The following is a 12628-nucleotide window of genomic DNA, read 5'->3' as shown; positions in this document are numbered from 1 at the left end:
ATGAAATTGTGTGACATAGCTGCCCAAGCCTTATGTTTATATATTCTCACCCCTGAATTTTGAATGTATGCAAAATGTAATCATTGTTTTCCTGATTTGAGAACATCTCTTGACTCATCACTGAGAGTTGAAGGCAGTGTGGAAAGATATAAAGATAAAAGCTCAAGAGGGCAGCATATGTGTTTACAAACCTAGGATGCAGTTCACCTGTCATTGATAAACAATAGAAGTTGATTACTAGTGAGAGAGCAGCAGTGCACCAACTTAATATCTGCAGTAGATCAATGGGATGCAAAATTTACAATGCCATCATTCAGGATGGAAAATCATGAATATACTCAGTGGTTTAAGTCCTTGATAAAATTGCAACAGAATTGTTATATAAAGACTGTTTGAAATTAACTGTAAAAAAGATAGTTTCACCTTATCTGTGATTTTTTGGACTAATAGTGTAATATTTAAGCTATTTTATTTGGAAATGACTGATGTATTCACATAGTTCTGACAATAACTTTATACATTCATGTAGTTAACACAATCATTGTAAAAACAATGTATATCATTTGGGGAGAAACTGGTGTCATTGATCATTTATATGTTAATATATTTTCTTGAATAGGAAAAGTTCATTTTCATTTTACTGTCTTTACTTTTAATGATATGAACTTGTTTATGATGTTTTTACAAATAATTTGTAGTTTATTGGATTATACATTAATACTAATGCTCCTCTTTCAATTTTCTTTTTTTTCTCTTTCTTTTGCATGCTACATTGCTGCTTCTTCATTAGGTAAGTATATGAGTTAGTTGATCACCAAATATTATGTTCATTTTATGTCATGCTTCCTTGGATTATAAAAAAGATGATGCAATCACATCAATAAATCTTTAATATGATCATAATCATCTGGGATGAATTACTGAATCTACCTTTCATCTATTTTGACTCCTTTATTTCTTATCAAATTTCATATTTATTTTCTGTTTCTGCTTATGGTAACTCCTGTAGGAACTCCACAGGACAGCATTTTGCTGGTAAACACCAAGCTGGTATATAAAGATTTTAACGATATTCCATAATAACTCTTTGACTTCTGGGAAGAACAGAAGAATTGATTTTTAAAACCAAACCAATCCAATTCTTTTGCACACCTAAAATCCGACACTGCATGAATTGAGCAAAGTTTGCATAGTTTAATTTGTCATGGCGTTTCTTAGCTGTACGCTGGATGTTTTGTTATGTAAATAATATTTTGATTAATTTTTACTTATAGTGGATGTGCAGATCTTGTGCAAATTTATTTTCAGACAATTTTTTTTTTCTATCAAGGTGAGATTTCAAATTCAAAATGTTTTCTATGTCAATAGGATTTCCGTTAACTCTTCATTATTGCAGAAATGTTTCAAAACAAATGGGCTAAATATGATATTCTACGCACATTATTGGCATATTATGTGATCACTATAAGCTTCAAGAAGTTTGAGAAATTTTTCATTTTTATCATTACTTTTAATAAAAATAGTTTAAAAACAAATAATTCTTCGGCAGTCACCCGAACAGTCGTATCACACATACAAGAGTGCAACCCCATCAGAGAAAATTGACTTCAATCTTTACTACAGTTTTAAACTTAATTCCCCAGCCTTATAGCATATTCATTGCTAAAAATATACATGGTTGGAAATACCAAGACAATTGCTTGATATTGGTATGCTTATTTTTACACAAAACCAAGAATCAGAGAAAATATTGCAAAAGAGCTACATGCTTGAAATTTTTATTTGAGTGGCTTAGATTTTCCCTGTACAAAAAGCGATATGACATTTTGACTGACCGGGATTTCAATGCGTGCAATCAGTCAAAGTGTTGTATCGTTTTTTTTCACGTAAAATGTCAATGCATTGCCAGTATGACGGTTTGGCTGACTGTTCACATGGAAATTGCGGTCAGTCAAAACGGCGTAGTGCTCTGTTGCTCTGCTAAAGTACACATTTTCAATGGGATTTCCACATTTTATCAAAAAATTGTATGACATTGCTGTGAAAATCAAGTCATATCTCAGAAACTGAAATAAACTGCTGCCGAGAAATTTAGTTATGAATAGAATAGGACTTGTACTTTCCTTTTTTTGCAAAAATTTCAAAATTGATTTTTTGACCAAAATTGACAGATACAACGGTTTGGATGAATGCTGACGAATTGTTTCCTGCCATTGATCGTTATGTATCTTAATATCGAACATTTCTTTACAGATAATTTCATTTCATCCTCTTGTACATTGCCCAGTATAACCTGTTGCGGTCATTTTTCTCTCAAGGATCTCAATCTTCGTATTCTCATTTTATATCCTGATAACCTTTTGTAAAGAGGAACTGTACTTTTAATATTCATAAAGTATCATATTACTGTGGTTTAACAAGATATTCAGAGTTTTTTTTATTTCCTGGTGGGAAAATGTAGCAGAAATTGTGGAATAATACAAAGTTCATCGACCAACTAGTAATATTTTATTTTGTTTATATATGAATAGAGACCATATTGGGTCTTGGATCAATTCAATTGAAGGAGGAGAGTGAGCAGATGGCACTTTTTCTCATTTTTTTTTTGTTGTAACTTGAAGCCTAATACATTCCCTTTATTAATATACAACAAATATTGTTTTTCAGCTGAAATATAATGTATGGTATCCATTTAAAAAAATTATGCAAATTCTCTCTAAGGTTGCATGGTTTTCTGTATAAAATAGTAGTGTACAGGTGCATTTTGCATTTTTAATTATGATTAAGTAATTATACACTAGGAAAGTAATCTAAGGAGCTTGCCCCAGTAGATGCGTGGGCCCCGTCTTACAAAGAGTTGCGATTGATCCAATCAATCATGACTATGGATGGCCAGCAATGTCAACATATAAAATGCAAATTTGTTCAAAATATTTTCCAGCTACGATGTATCTCTTGAAGATTCAGTGTGATTCTCATTTTATACTAAGGAGATTGTGCAAATTTACTGTAGAAAAATTATGGTATCGATGGAATTCCATACAGTTTTGATTGATTGGAGCAATCATAACTCTATGGAAATCCATCAGTGTCATAATTTTTTCCATAGGAAATTTGCACAATGTCCTTTGTAAACAAAGAAAAGCACAGTGAATCTTCAAGAAAACAATGAATGCATGAATATACATGTACATCATAGTTAAAAATATTTTGAACAAACATGCATAATAGATGTTGACGTTGCTGGCCATCCATAGTTGCAATTATTGATTGGATCAATCGTAACACTTTGTAAGACAGAGCCCAGGAGTGTAATACACTTACCTTGTTGAGTGAGTAAGATATGGTCTACAGGACATGTTATTACAAGGGACTGTATCTGGTTATGATAACTGACACACAATAGGCACACAATGATATTTCCAAGAAAATAATAAGTTTGAGGTTTGATATTTCAATTGTTTGAAGCATTGCATTGAAACTCACACTCTGGTGGGTCTTGTATTCCATTTCTAACATTTTCATAATCTAACCAAGTTGGTAGAGCAAGTGTCTCAATATTTTAGAATGGATTGATATGCCTGTACCATAAGGGATAAAGTAACAGATAATCATTGATCATTAGAAATGAAAGCTGTTTTAAAGTGACAAATAGATGCACATAATTTATCTTAGTTATTTCACACTTACATGGATATTCCAAAGTTTGATTATTCCTGAACTAATAACTTGTGTTCAGACACTGAAGAAATAAGTGTGGATGCAGCCATTTTTATTCCAGAAGAGGGCAGTCAGTCCCCCTAGCGAACAGTAGATGATGAGTGAAAGACATGGATGACCAGAATGGTCAATAGAGGCTATAGGAGATGAAAGATGAGATTAGGGAAGGGTTGTTCTTCTGATGACAGAAAAATCTTGCCTAGCAGAACGAGAACGGAGCAAAATGAAAAAAAAAGAAGTTAATTTCTGTTTCATTGTGTACTAAATACTATGAATGGTATTTCATATATGATTATCTCTCTATGCTATGTACATAGCATTGGCATTGATCAGAACCATTTTATCAGTCAATTTTGGTCAAAAAATTGATTCTGAGATTATTGCAGAAATTGGAAGTAAAAGTCCTATTCTATACATGTTCAAATTTCTAGGTATCAATTTATTTCAGTTTCTGAGATATGTGGGGATTTTCATGGCGATGCTATTAAATTGTTGATAAAATGCACAAATCCCATTGGTAACGTGTACTGTAGCAAAGTAAATAATTGCGCGCACTTAAAATGAAAATTCGCGATCAGCCAAACTATCACATCGGCACTGCATTGACTTTACACATGAAGTAGCTATACGACGTTTTGACTGATCGCGTGCATTGAAATTGCGGTCAGGGTTGTTGTATCTCCTATGGCGTTTTTGTACAAGGAAAATCTAAACCGCTCAAACCAAAATTACAAGCATGTAGCTCTATTGCGATATTTTCTTTGATTCTTGGTTTTTATAAAACGAAAGATACCATGAATGTCAAGCAATTGTCTTGGTCTTTCCAACCATGTATATTTCTATCAATCAATATGTTGTAAGGCAGGGGAACAAAGTATACAAATGATAGTTATCTTTGATGTCGATTTCTCTAAAAATGGGTTTGCACCGTCGTATGACCGCTGATGATATCCTGTTTTTATGAGTTCCCTTTAATATTGATACTTTGATGCAAGTGATGTTATCTACATTGCAAATGATAAAGAGTTACCCAGAAAACATGTAACAAATATGCAGCAGTCATAATATCAGAACCAACTCATCTTTTGAGTGTTGGTTGTTTGAAGGAACATGGCATATATAGTTTGGAGTGAAATCCTGTATATTTTAATGCTTACTTCCTCCATCATTTGCCAAGATATTTCCTATCACATCCGGTTTGCACATGCAGCTGCATTTAATGAGTATTTGATTTAAGGGACCAGTGGAGTAAACTTTACTGTGGTGAATATAAAATGATTTCTGTCAACCTCCTCTGGTTATTCTTCACAAAGTAATATGCCGAAGAGAGATAAATGATATTGCTTATACAAGGCTCCACATTAACTTTTTTTGGTGGTGGCCCGTTTGGGCCACCAAAACCTTCAAATAATTTTTTTTGGTGGCCCATTAGTAAAGTTTGGTGGCCCGAAAAATATAAAGAAAAACATTAATAAAAAATATAAAGAAAAACAAACTGAATTATTCTGCAGTCACTACCACGTACCACTATTCTTTGTACATCTTGTATGTAAATCGTGCTTGCTGTTATTTTACTTTGCTTATTTTGTGGTAATATATAAATTGTTCTATCATTGTGAATATGAAATGATTGAAAGAGAATAAAAGAATTGTATTGTTCCAAGGTTGTGTGGACTTTTAATCTCCGTATAGACACACTCATAATGGTAAAGTAAATAAATAGTGCATATAGCAAACTCAGATTGATTTACAAAAAGATGATTTTTCCTTCCTTTTTGATCGTAAAACCTAGATTATGCAGGCCCCAAATCCAGTTTATTTTCTCTTTTCCAGCATATTATAGCAAGAGAAAATCACAGAAAATATGCTGCAGAATTAGAACAATGTATAAGGGGGAAATAAACAAAAATAATTTTTAGAATAGTATATTGAAAAAAAAATTGTAAAAATGAATAAGTGAAATATAACAAATAAAAAAATGAAGTAAGAAAAAAACAATAGGAAAAAAAAAATGAGAAAAAAACAAAAGAAAATGTAAGAAAAATGAATAAGACAAACTTATCAGAAAAAAATGGGGAAAATTATTATTATTATTCAGTAGAAACTTGTTCTTTAATCAGGCATATTCAATGGGAAGGGGTATAAATGGTTTAATCACTGTAAAAAAAATGACAAACAAAAAAAGAAAACGGCAAGTTATCTGGAAAAAACTGAGAAAATTCCTTCCCTATATTTGACAAAATGATGGAAAAATTCACATTTCATATCAATAAAATGCCTTCCCAAAGTATTTACTTCCTTAAGAGTGGTTTAAGAAGTCATTTATAAACAAGAAAGAAAAAAGCTGTCTATTCAAGACAGCTTCGAAAATAAACCAAATATCAACGTACATATAAATGCACATGTGGGACTGTGATGTACTCACCTCTGTGTATTAATGCATTTGGAAATCGGTCTTTTTGAGTCAAAAGAGAGGTCATAATTCCTCCTTTTAATGCTTGCAAATTATCAGGTTTCAGTAATATGGACTGTAGAAGGGCATTTCATTGGTGTAAAATGTGATTTTGACGTAGATTTTCAAAGTTCTGGGGAAGATTTCTTAGCAGTAACATTTCGCATCGCAGCTCCCTGAGTCTGAATAGTCTGCTAGCGCACAGCCAGCTGCAGTGGTTTCACGCATGCAAAGCTCAGCCAGACAGCCGGCACGGCCGGCTGAATAATAGTTACTGTATGCTAGCGGTAGGCCTACATACTGTCATGACTGTGCAATCTTTGTGTGTGTCTATTTGTGTGTAGATTAACAAAAAAGGCGCATGACGAATTGACTTGCAATTTGAACTGTAGAAAGTTGATAAATGCATGCAAAATCGGGAGAAAAATTGTGCTACTTTGAAAATTATTGGTTGCCCGATTCGGGCCACCAAAACTTAACATTTTTTCAATAATGGTTGCCCGAGATGAATTTTTGGTGGCCCTGGGCCACCGGGCCACCGCTAATGTCGAGCCTTGGCTTATAAATTAATATGATATTGTTATAAATATTGATTACCCTGGATTAAAAAGATATTACATTTCACAGAGTCCACCAAGATTGATCCTCATATTAATCTAGCCAAAGGAAAGTCATTGAAGCAATATTGATTGCATTATTCATTCATTTTATTACCATTACTTAATTATTTTTATGCAATTTTGATGATTTTTTTAGCATTTGCTTTGTGTGTGTTGCTTTATTTATTGAGATATAATTGTTTTCAGCCTGGAGTACCCCTTACAATAAAATTGTCAGTCTTATTTTGATAAGATTTCAGGGTGTGTACTTTCATCTGCTTTGCAACTATACATGTAGTTCCCAAAACATACACTTTGAAAGTTCTAATCACCTGTGGATTTTATAGGGGCCTACATTATTACCAGGTTAAATATATACAGCCCCTTTTCAATGAAAACCTCTGTGATTTCCAGAATCTAGTCCTTTATGATTATATAGACATTCATGTTATATGTTTATTGTTAAATTAAATGAAAACAGTCTTTCAGAGTGATAATGCCTATGAAAGTTTCCAACTAAATCAAAATGATTTCAAGGAATTATAGAAAATAGATGATCATTCATGGATGTAAAGATAGGATATATTTAATCTCAGGCAAGTTTGGGACAAGTTTTTTTTCATTCGTGCTAGCATTTGTCAAAATAGGGAAATATGCTTTTAATGGTTGTTTGAATGGTGTTAAAAGATTTTTTACTCTGCCCTGGTTTTAGATATTGCAAACTTACCTGTTTGACACTCATTTCAAAGATATAATTACTAAAATTGTGTGTGTGTGTGTGTAAGAGAGAAGAGAGTGCCATCAACCCTATGATGATGTTATTCATCCAAACAACCAAATATTTGAGCAGAGTTATTTTTCACCTGTATACAAGTTAACTTGTACATTTCGATGCTCTCTTTGATGCTCGTTTATTTACCTTATACTATGATATATTGGATATACTATTACAAGATGATGTTTAAAGTAGACAACCGAAGAATCAAAAGTATTTTATAAAGACTTTTTGTGGTCATCATTGTAAAGGGGAAGTATTACTAATCAGATATATAACTTCACCTTTTAAAATAGTGATTAGAGTTTGCAGAAATCAGCTCTCAAAAATGACTTATTTTCATGGCATATTTCTGCCTTCGTCCGTCCTCTGGCGAGCTCCAGCTGAGTGACGTCACACCACGAGCAGTGAGCAGCTGAGCTGACAGCAGCCCATTGAAGACGATCTTTCCAATCAGCGTTTTTTGCTCCTAGAATTGTTTATTCCTCTCAAGATTGGTCTTATTACATAGATAAAAGTTTGAATTTTCTGAACAGTAAAATGAAATGCACATTTAAAATATTTTGGTAACCGATATTTAGCTTAGAAAAAATTATTTGTTTTCAAGAAATATACGTGAATAAACAAAGCATATTTTCACTTAGAAATCATGCTTGCACCACATTGATATTATTATCAATATAAAGCATAGACATTCGTCTTCACAACTGAATTAAAATTATGAAATTTAATTACGTAGCAAGTTCAGGAACCACAAAAAACACGGCAATATATGATCGCGAAATGATTGGAATTTCAGTTGGATTGCCGAAGCATTGCGAGGCAACAGCAGAGAACGCACTTTGTTTATATATTGTTATGAACCCAATTGACATAGAGACATGGTCTGTGGACAAATCTGTACGCACGTAGTTTTTTTTATGAGTGCGGGGATCCTGGTTCGAAACTCTTTGATTTTTTTTTTTGGTTCTGGATTTTTTTTTTTATTATATTCCTTCCCCGTTCCTATCAGCTCTTTTTTATCTTTTTATTTTCATGTGAGATTCTATTCAGATCTATTAAATCTTACTTCTTAATTGCTGCTTTTGATTTTCAAGTTCTTGATTAGATTCTCTACTTATTATTTGGGCAGCGACTCACTCACTCACTGACTGGAGTGGAGCAACACAATGACGACTGCAGTGGACAAAATCGGTCTTTACAGTCCACAATTCAATAAAAACGGGCAAAGGAACACAGTTCTGATTCACGTTTGGTCTGAAGTTGTCGAAAACAGAAATTGAATATCACATTACATGAAGAAAACGGTAAATTCGGAAGATATTGAACAGGTCAGTAAGGTGATTCAGTGCATGATGCACAGAGAGATGATGAGCACGTCGATTGTGTGACGTCATTATTCTCGACCGTTTTCAGCTGCGTGATTGTCGGTCTGGGGGGCTGAGAAGGGTGTCTAATAATTTCATTTCTTGCATTTCCACGACATCTATAAGACTTTTTAGTGACATATTTGTGTATAAAAAGACAATACCTTTCCATCCATATATAATTTGTCTATAATCATCACTTTCGTGAATTTTCTTCGTGTGTCTACTTTAAGGTAAAAGACTGGATCAGTTTGGGATGGTATGTACATCTGGATACACCATGCATTTTTTGCAATATTACCAACTTTTCTGAAGTTCATTCTGCCTGAAACATGTACTTGGATACTCTGGTCCCACTAGCTTACTTTTGAGTGAGTATATTCTCTCGACCAGCCCACTGGATTCTGTTCCATTACACTGTTCTACTATTCATGCCTGGATCATGATTTGGAAAAGAATCCTATTGTGATGAGATTAACTTTCCTATTGTACATGGATTAATCTTATTACTGGTTCATTTGTATGCTGATTTGACTTGCTACAAGACTTGCTACAAGAGATTTCACATGTATAACACTCGCTTAGCAAAGGAGATGGCTGCCCAATCTCAGGAAACCCTTGATATATAGAACAAATCAGTGATGAGGTTAGAGAATACTTCAAGAGCAAAGAATTCAGGGACTTGTTTAAGTTATCGTTTGCTGAAGCTATGACAAGGGAGATACAAGCTCTTCGTGAATGACTGGAACAGACAGAGAGCAAGGTAAGGGATCTAGAAACTGAGCTGCAAACACAGGCATCCAACTTGACTTCACTACAGACATGACAGAAAGAGACAGTTTCTACAACAGATGCCATCAAGTTACTGAAGGCCAAGTTGAATGGAGAACAGTATTCAAGGAGAAATTGCCTCCGACTGTACGGAATCCCAGAAAGCAATCATGAAGACACCGTTGCAGTGATGGTAAATCTCTCAAACAAAGATCTTGGTGTCAATGTCTATGGGTGATATTGACCGTTCGCGTCGTGTTGGTGCTCCTCGTTGTCCAGTTGATAAGAAGAAGCCTCCAAGTTTTCATCTTACCGAGTTCGCAACTTAGTCATCAAGAATTGTAAACGACTAAAAGGAAAAGACATAGGAATTGAGGAAGACTTGACAGCAGCAAATATAATCTTGGTTCAAAAAGCAAAGAATGAAATGAAAACAACAGTAGGGGAGATCGGGGTTAGTTGGAACATTTTTGACAAAAATGGGTGTAAAATCCAAATAGATTCTATTTGAGAAACAATGAATATATCAGCTTGAAGCATATATCTAAGGGCTTCAAATGTACCCCATGAATTTTTTAACTCTATGATGGTTATTGAAAAAAATCCACCTTAAACAAGACCATTGTAAGCGTTCCAACTTACCCTTTATCGGGGTAAGTTGGAACATGGTATGTGGTAAGTTGGAACACTGCATGGTCAATTAAGAATAATACTAAAACTACTTACAACCGTAATAATACATAATCATAAAATCATAACTAGTTGGTCTAATATTCATTTCATTTTCATTCATTGGCCCAATCAGCACTTAGTCCAATTAGACCAAATAGTATATGGACTAAAGCTGGTTATTAGACAAAATGGTGTGTGGACTAGATGAGGTGGATAGTGGATGAACTAATGGTATACCAAATGATGAGTTGGTAATTGGACAAATTGGCAGTGGAACAATCAGAAATAACCATTCTGACTCAAGCCAAGACATGACAAAGAATATAAGAATTTTTCATGCCGGGATCCTTTAGAAATATCACTTCCTTGAGGGAGATATCCTTCCTTCCTTGCAGACCCTGAACTTTCCATAAGGAAAGATGATGAGATTGGCATTTCCATGACAGGTGTGGGTCTAAACTTACCCACACACCATTCCTTTAAGGTATTGCATTCATGAATGGGATCATTAGATTCTTTCCCATATATTTCCCACAGACACCTGAGCTGAAAGGCATAATTCATTTCTATCTTACATTTTAAATATGCTGTTAACATTACTTCAGTCTTGTATAAAAAAATCCTGATATTTGTGTATTTTATTATAATGGATAAGAAAAAAAAACAAACAGAACCCCCCTCAAATTCCTACAGTAACTTTCAAAATATCCATAACTGAAAATAATTTAATTTCTCAGCTGCAACACAATTAATATAGAATACAATTGGGATGGTGTTTTTGTCACTGTACCTCTTGAAGCAGGAAATGATTATTTTCAGGTGCAAGTTTTTCTGGGCTTCATTAACAAAAAAAAATCACAGATTCAGGTTTTATTTGCAGGCCTAGAATTAAAATTTTGGAGATCATGACCACTTTGAATTAGGGAAACTATAAAAAGGCACATGTCCTTGAATTCCTATTTGTAAGGGTGCCAAGGCTAATGAAAAAGTCCCCAAAACCATTTTTAAAAGTACACTACCACTATCTTCTATATCCATCAGCAATAGCATGATTTTGATCATGGATGAAACCCTATTACCCCCCAAAAAAATGTACAAATTTTTTCTACTGAGGGAATAATTTGTATGTCATGGATATAAAGCACTTAACTGTGAATTTACAAAGTGAGAGACAAGAGAATTGATAATTTTGTTGTTTTTTATCAAAGCGACCAGCCAGGGGTAATTTATGTATTTGCATGCAATTCACTTTCTTTGGACTGCAGGCATTATAACCTCCATATTTAGGACTAGTGAAATTGAAAACTGAACGAAAATGGGATAACTGATCGGTTGTAAGGGAGAAAGCGCAGCATGGCCAAATAAAAAGGTCATTTTTTCAAATTTTTTTGCTTTTATCCCTAGTTCAGGTGATAAAATGTGGATGATATGTACAGTTATTACCATTAAAAATTGAATTGAGTGCAAAGACTTTTTGGGTAAAAAACTCAGTCCTTTAATGAAAATAGGCTGAAACTCAGTGTATACCATAATCCTACTTTTACTCACTACAAATCAACTTGATCAAATTTTGCTTTATGATATCTTAAAGTTTAGTTTTCTGTTTTTTATAAGCTTTCTGTGATGGAAGAATGTTTATTGATAAAACTTTGCATTCCTGTTTAAACTTTAAAGGACAAGTCCACCCCCAAAAAAGTTGGTTTGAATAAAAAGAGAAAAATCCAACAAACACTGCAAATTTCATCAAAATTGGATTTTAAATGAGAAAGTTATGATATTTGAAAGTTTCACTTAATTTCACAAAACAGTTATATGCACATTCTGGTCGGTATGCAAATGAAGAGACTGATGACCCCATCCACTCACTATTTCTTTTTTATTTTATTATGTGAATTATGAAATATTCTCATTTTCTCCTCATTGTCAAGTGAAAAAACAATTCCACCCTGAACCTGTGGAATTAACATCGTTTAATACTATATGGCACAGTCAAGCTGGTCCTTATTGTCAAATCAGTAAAAAATGAGATATTGTATAATTCAAACAATAAAAAACATAAGAAATAGTGAGTGAGGGACACCATTGACTGTCCCATTTGCATGCAACTGAGTTGTGCATATCACTGTTCTGGGAAAAATAAGTGGAACTTATTTAAAGGACAAGTCCACCCCAACAAAAACTTGATTTGAATAGAAGGAGAAAAATTCAACAAGCATAACACTGAAAATTTCAACAAAATCGGATGTAAAATAAGAAAGTTATAGCATTTTAA

The 12628-nt window shown here is 33.6% G+C and overlaps 1 pseudogene; it reads left to right on the top strand.

Annotated features, from left to right (window-relative positions):
- The first annotated feature begins 9068 nt into the window (after positions 1-9068).
- On the top strand, positions 9069-12075 carry LOC121412173 (annotated as a pseudogene).
- The last annotated feature ends 553 nt before the right edge of the window (positions 12076-12628 follow it).

This window comes from Lytechinus variegatus, chromosome 3, assembly GCF_018143015.1.
Source record: "Lytechinus variegatus isolate NC3 chromosome 3, Lvar_3.0, whole genome shotgun sequence".
Lineage (NCBI taxonomy): Eukaryota > Metazoa > Echinodermata > Echinoidea > Temnopleuroida > Toxopneustidae > Lytechinus > Lytechinus variegatus.
The sequence above is the reverse complement of the archived record's forward strand: the minus strand, read 5'-3'. Positions and strand labels throughout refer to the sequence as shown.